Source organism: Amblyomma americanum, chromosome 2 (assembly GCF_052857255.1).
Source record: "Amblyomma americanum isolate KBUSLIRL-KWMA chromosome 2, ASM5285725v1, whole genome shotgun sequence".
In the NCBI taxonomy this organism is placed as follows: Eukaryota; Metazoa; Arthropoda; class Arachnida; order Ixodida; family Ixodidae; genus Amblyomma; species Amblyomma americanum.
The window spans coordinates 115,585,740-115,592,769 of NC_135498.1; the positions used below are offsets into that span (position 1 = coordinate 115,585,740).

General features: G+C 50.4%; 1 pseudogene; it reads right to left on the bottom strand.

The window, feature by feature from the left end:
- Nucleotides 1–2,255: 2,255 nt before the first annotated feature.
- LOC144119005 (uncharacterized) lies at nucleotides 2,256–4,161 on the bottom strand (annotated as a pseudogene).
- Nucleotides 4,162–7,030: the final 2,869 nt, after the last annotated feature.

A 7,030-nucleotide genomic window follows, 5' to 3' on the forward strand; every position in this document is an offset into this window, starting at 1 on the left:
CATGGTGCCAGCCACCCACAACGGAGCCCAACAAAGGGACGGGACAGAAACTTGGTAGCAAGTCCTTCCCCTGAAAGCTGTACACCCCAACTATTACCAAATATGACGCAACTCAGGTTGGTTCGCCACACCAGGTTAACCCTCGCCACCAGGAATAAAGGAAAACCTAAGAAGTGAGTAGGGGACAGGAGAGTTGTATGAAAGAGATAGGAAAGTAAAAGATCGAGGGGAAGACAGTAAAAGGCGACTGCCGATTTCGATCCCCCGGTCGGGCCAGGACGGAGGTACCGTCCACAGGAAGCTGGGGCCAAAGTGGTGTGTTGCCTCCGCCGAGGGGCCTTAAAGGTCTAAACGCTCGGCATCGGCTCAACCACGGATCTCCTTTTCCCCGGACCCAGCGATGCCACGCACGACCAAGTGCGGGTGCTCGGGTCCATGGTGATGCACTGCTCACCATCATCCCCCTGCGGGGATGTCCCTGCGTATGCTCGGGAACCTGTGGTGTTGCCACTCACCAACATCTGCTAGAGTCACTGGAAAAATTTCAGTGTACCGCAGCCGTTTTCCCCACACCGCCGACGCGTTCATTGGGCCCAACCGTAGCACGTGACTTTGGGGTGCCATATACCTTCCAAGCGCCGGGCGGGCCGGCTGAGTTGGAGCGCAGGCAGCGCAGGTTCCCTACATTTCTTGTGTTCCGATTGTCGCACTCGCGTTTGACTGCAAGGAAATCATGCCTGGCTGCTGCGCCTTCAGATGCAGCGGCCAATCCGAGTCTGGAAAGATTTTTCTCGATTCCGACCGCGAAAAATGACCGAGAGCGTCGTTCTGCGTAGTTACCCAGAATCGGTCGGGAGAATTTCAAGCCTACAAAAAACAGCCGCGTGTGCGAGGTATACGTAAGTGCACCTTGCTTGTGCTTTTCGGCACTGTTTTAGAAGATATTGAAGCGAAGTGCAAGCGGTGTTAGCGATGCTACGAAAATAGGAGTTCATTGCAGGGATCGTTCGCGCCTTGCACACTTAACGCGGGTACACGTGTACGCGCTTGTTGCTCAACACACGCGATTATTCCGTGCTCGCGGCACGGGAAAATTTGTGACGGGAGAATTCCGCGTCCTCACGTGCACCAGGTACTCGCATGATTTCTCCGCGCACGTGAGAGCGCTCTCACTTTGAGTCACTCGATGCAAGGCATTTCTTTTTCGCAGACCGTGACGATCGCAGTCAACAAAACATGGTCAGTGCATGTTGTGCGTCCACATAACGGCCGCTTTCTGTGCAGTTGTGTTGGCACTGGTAAAAAAATAGAAAAGGGTTAAATGTTAGCAATCCTTGAAGCTGTGTGTTTGCGGCCACATGCGCGTTTACATCCCAAATGAGCTATTTTAATTTCCTCAGTGCATAAACTTCTAAACCTTTATAACGTATTCTTCGTCTCTTCAGTTGGGTCTTTCATCTTATTATTACAGCTATCTTCCATGTTTTTCTTGTGTCACATGTGTGAAACAGGGCTTCATTCAAAAAAGCCCTGGGAGCCTTCTTGGGCAGCCCAGCTTTAGGGTGACCAGCATCACACTGCAAAGCATACAATGAACATTTGCAGGACCACTTTTGTGCTGAAGACTTTGAGAATCCTAGAGTGGATGGGAAGAAGCTAAAGTACAAAGCTGTGCCAAGCGTTTTTGCTCACTGTGTGCCAAAAAAATCAGAAAGCCACCGCCTTCCTAATTCACCAGCAAACAACTTGGCTGAAGAAGAGGCTGAACATGAAGAGGAAAACTTGCTAATAGGTAATTTTCCCCCATTGGATTTGGATTGTAAAACTTTATTTGTCCAACAGATGTAGGGAAGGCTTTAAGCCTTCCCACCTAGGCGACGGCCAGGAGTCCTTGGACCCTAGCGGCGGTTTCGGCCAGTCGGACGGTCTTCAGTTGAATATCCGGATCGGAGCTGAGTAATAAGGTCTCCCATTGTTCTAAAGACTTTATGCTTCCTTCAGAGGGAGCCTGTGGGCATTCCCACAGAATGTGATTACGATCAGTCCTGGCTTTACATAGCTTACACTGGCTGGAGTACTGACCCGGGTAGTTGAGGCTGCACGACACCGGGCTTGGAAACGAGTTGGTTTGCAGCCGACGCCAAGTGGAGGCCTGGGTCTTGTTTAAGGATATATCAGCCGGAGGATATTTAACCCGCCCTAGTCTGTAGTGTTGTGTGATCTCTCTGTAACACACTAAGCGGTCCCGCCCCATGAAGCCTTCGGCTAGCCCACAAGCTCGGAAAGTAAGTCCTCGAGCTAATTCGTGGGCCGCCTCGTTCCCAGCGAGGGAGGCGTGCGCAGGTGCCCAGATTATTTCAATTTTCCTGCTATCTCTGCAGGATTCTGTTCGCCTCGGGAGAAATTCTGCCTCTGGCAAAGTTCATCACCGAAACCTTAGAGTCGCTGACTATAATTTTGGCTGAAGTATTTGCAATTGCAAGAGCTATGGCAGATTCTTCTCCAATCTGAGAGAAATCCGTTGGAACTGTGCCACTGGCTAGCAATCTAGTTTCAGCGCTCGCTACAGCTAGGGCCATGCGGCCGTTGCCATAGTTTCCAGTATCAACGTAGAGCACGTCCTTCGAGTTTTTGAAACGCTTTTCAAGAGCCTCGGCCCGCTTCTCTCTGCGTTCCTTGTGATGGATTGGGTGCATGCTTTTAGGTAGTGGTGGGATTATGAGTCGGTTCCGCACGCTTCGCGGCAGGTCGACTTTGATGCCTTCCTGCTCTTCATAGTTAATGCCTAGCCTAGCTAGGATTTTCCTGCCCGCAGGGCTTCCCGCAAGTCTCTCATATTGCGAGATCCTCACTGCTTCAATAATCTCCTCAAGAGTGTTGTGGAGCCCTAGAGCAAAGAGCTTTTCAGTTGCAGTGCGGATGGGAAGTCCCAGCGCGTTTTATACTTTTACGTATGATGCCCTCAATCTTCTTCTTCTCGAAGGATCTAAAGCTGAGGAAGGGAGCAACATAAGCTATTCTACTTATAACAAAGGCCTGGACTAGCCTAACTAGATTCGCTTCTCTCATCCCGGACCGCCTGTTAGCAATCCAGCGGATGAGCCTCATGGTCTGCTGTGCGCAGCCGTCTAGTTTCCGCATTGTTTCGCCATTAACGCTGTTGGCCTGAATCAGAAGTCCCAGAACTCTGATTTTGTCCACTTTTGGAATGGGGATCCCCTAGCTATGAGGGAGATTTGCGGTTCCTCCTTACTGGCCCTGCCTTTCGGCTGGTATAGAAGCAGTTCCGATTTTTGCGGTGAACATTTAAGTCCCCTATGTCCGACGTAACCTTCAATTTCCTGGATAGCCCTTTGGAGGGTGTCCTCTATTTGGGCATCGCTGCCCCTAGCTATCCACAACGTGATGTCATCAGCGTACATGCTGTGGTTTAGTCCTTCAATAGCCTCCGGTCTTTCAGGGAGTTTGATCATGGCCACATTGAAAAGAAAGAGCGAGAGCACAGAGCCCTGTGGGGTCCCTTTGCTGCCTAATTTAATGTCATCTGATTTGCATTCTCCAATCTGGATTCGTGCTTCTCGGTCTGACGAAAAGTCCCTAATGTAAATGTAGGTTCGTTCGCCTACTCCCAAGTCCTGAAGGTTCTCCAGAATGGCTTTAAGTGTGACGTTATCAAAAGCCTTCGCTAGGTCAAGCCCTAGGATTGCCTTTGCGTCCCCGGTTTCCGCATCGATGATTTGGTGTTTTAGTTGCAGCATCACGTCCTGGGTGGAGAGCCTGGGCCTAAAGCCCACCATCGAATGCGGATAGAGGTCATTATCCTCCATGTAGTTATTGAGCCGCGTTTGAATAACGTACTCCAAAAGCTTGCCTGCACAAGAGGTTAGAGAGATAGGTCTTAAGTTCTCTATCTGGAGTTTCTTGCCTGGTTTTGGGATCACCACCTTAGCGGTTTTCCACTGATTTGGTAGTTTACCCTCTTCCCAGCACTTCTGCATAAAGTTAGTTAATGCAGTTATAGAGTTATCAAGATTGCGAAGCATTTTATTGCTAACGCCATCCGGGCCTGAAGCTGACTTGGTTTTGAGCCTGGCAATCTCCGCCCGGACATCCGCTTCGCTGATGGGTTCGTCTAGGCTGGAGTTGCCTACGCCTTCATAGTTAGGTAGGGGTTCCTTGCTAGTGTCCCTTATGTATCTCCCCTGTATTTCCTTCATTAGGTCTACCTCCGTACCTTCATACATGTGAAGAATTTTTTGAAGGTTCTGTCGCTGCGCTGTTTTGCAGCCTTGTGGATCTAGCAGGTAGCGAAGCAGATTCCATGTCCTAGCTAGGCCTATATTTCTGTCCATCCTATCGCAGGTGGACTCCCAGTTCTGCCTGGTTAGTTGTAGCGCGCAATCTTCTATATTTTTATTGAGCCTAGCGATCCGTCTCCTGAGATTGCGGTTCCACCTTTGCCTCCTGAGCCGTTTTTCCATGCTGAGCTTAGCTTCCTACATATGGAAAAGGTGGCTATCTGCTATTTCCAGTGCAGAGTCCTCTGTTATCTCCTTGGTTGCGTTCTTGACGTCCTGGCTCAGTTTCTTAGCCCATTCATCAATATCCCTTATCTCACTCACTTCCGTCTCGCTTCTTATTTCGCGAAATGCATCCCATTCAACAATTAGCTGGTCTCTGCCTTTTCTTCTGGCAGGGCCTGCGCTCACCACTGTTTCGAGAATAAAGTGATCGCTGCCTAGGTTTTCCTGGGTATTAACCCAGGTTGCATCTCCCACGTTTTTGACGAAGGTGAGGTCGGGTGAGGTGTCTACGCTGACACTATTCCCCGTTCTAGTGGGAGTTTGGGGGTCGGTGATTAAGGTGAGCCCCTCTTGTTGTGCATCCAGCCAGAGTTCCCTTCCCTTAACTCCTTCTTTTGTGTACCCCCCGGCAACGTGTTGGGCGTTAAAGTCTCCCACCACTACCAAAGCTTGCCTTTTGGCAATACGCAGTTTTTTGGAGAAAAGGTCCAAATCGGGCCTTCCTCTGTTTCGGGCTGCTATAGATATTGAGAACAAACAGGCTGTCTTTTCTTTTTTGCTGGAATAAGTTCAACAAGGACGTGGTCTACGTTGATAACCTCCGTGTCATGCTTAACGACTGCTAAGTTTCTCCTGACCAGGATGGTTACCCCGGATCTTCCATCATCTGTACTAAATGATAGGTAGCCCGGTAATTTTGCTATCCCCTAAGTTTCTTGTAAAGCGATTACGTCCGGATTGTCTTTGCCAAGAAGGAGCTGCTGTAGGACCGCCCTTTTGCGACGATACCCGCGGCAATTCCATTGCCAAATCGCGTTTATTGGGACAGCACATGACTGAATTGTGGATTGTCACCCAGTGGTATTAGGGTCGCAGCCGTCTGTGATCCACCATGTACCTTCTGCTCTGTTTCCCTCTGCCAGTTATTAATGCTCACCAACTCGGCCCTGTGCTTCTGGCTTTCTTCCGATAGCGCCTGGATGACTTGGAAGACTGCTGCGAACTCTGCCTGTCAGCTCGCCTGGAAGTCGTCCATTTTCTAGCATAGATCTGCTATTGTGGGCTCTTACGACGCGTTCGCGCCTAGTTTCCTTTTCAGAGGTGGGGAGCGGGCGTCATCTACCTGCATCTCCACAGTGCTTTCAACGATTGAGTGGGTTTTAATCGTGTTAGCTGTACTGACTGCGTTAGCTACTTTCTTCTCCCTTTTTAGCATAGCGTTTTCCTTTTCAAGGTTACCCACTCTTTTAGTGAGTTTCTCTACCATGATTCTCTTCTTGGCTAGTTCCTCGGACTCCGTATTTTTTGGGGAGACCTTATCTACCCAGCTCACCTCCCTTTGCCTGTTGGCTTCAGTCCTCGGCCTTGACGACGATCTTGCCCTCGAGCCACCTGGAGCCGGAGCGATCCCCAGAGCTGGAGCAGCCCTTGCAGCTGGAACGGCCCGGGAGATCGAGGCGAGGGAAGGAGTCGGAGCGGCTCCGGAAGCCCTCCCGGCTCCTTCAGCGGCTTTTCCGCCCAGGCGGGGGTGTTTTCTTCGCCTCCTCTTCTTGGAGCTTCCGCTCCCACTGGCGTTTTTTGACGATGTACGGAGTTCGGTAGATCTCGCGACACTTGTTTCCCAGTTCATGTCCATTTCCACAAAGAGCACATTTGGGATCACACACGTATCTATCCGGTGGCTTCACCGTACCGCAGCCGCGACACTTGACGTTTTCCGGGTCCGAACACACATCAGAGCGGTGCCCAAGGTGTCCGCATGCGTTGCACACTTCAAACTTCTTTTTGTAGAGGAAGCACTTGAAGAGCCCGCCTCCATAATAAATCCAAAAAGGCACATTCTCATCGACGAAGAGTATCAGAACTGAGGTCGATGTCTTCCCCATTCTTCTGATCCTTCTGATTTTGGGGTTCCTTGAACAATCCAGGTCGTCCAGAATCTGTGCCGGAACCCCATGAATAACTCCTTTGCCACTACCCTCGGGAGCTGACAGGTAGGCGTTTACATCGTACTTTTCCTGATCAACCTGAAGTGTTTTTATCTTCATGTATCTATGCATTCTTTCTTCACTCATGGTGCCTATCAAAACGCTGTTTTGCTTGGTGTTAAGTTGAATAATGTCTTCTTAGCCTCCTTCAAATTCACGCCCCCAGCGGCTCGCACAATCTCATATATCTTCACGTCTCCACCCAAAGATAGAGCTTTCAATCCTCCGCTAGGTCGGATTATCACCTTATGCAGGCCAGTAGGTAGGCGTGGTTGCTGTGACGCCACGGAGCGCAGCGCCAACTTCCTCCCCGCCATCTTGATTGCTTTGGTGCTCACGTGGCCGCCATCTTGTCTCCTTCGTTGATCCCAGCCGACACCTTGGTCTTCTCCCTCGTGGCCGCCATCTTGGCTGCCGCGTTGCTGGTTTGTGTTGATCGTTAACCAACCGACCTTTTCGGAAAATTCTTCGGGAGAAATATCCTCCCCTTGAACAACAACCTGCATTTCCGCCGAAAAT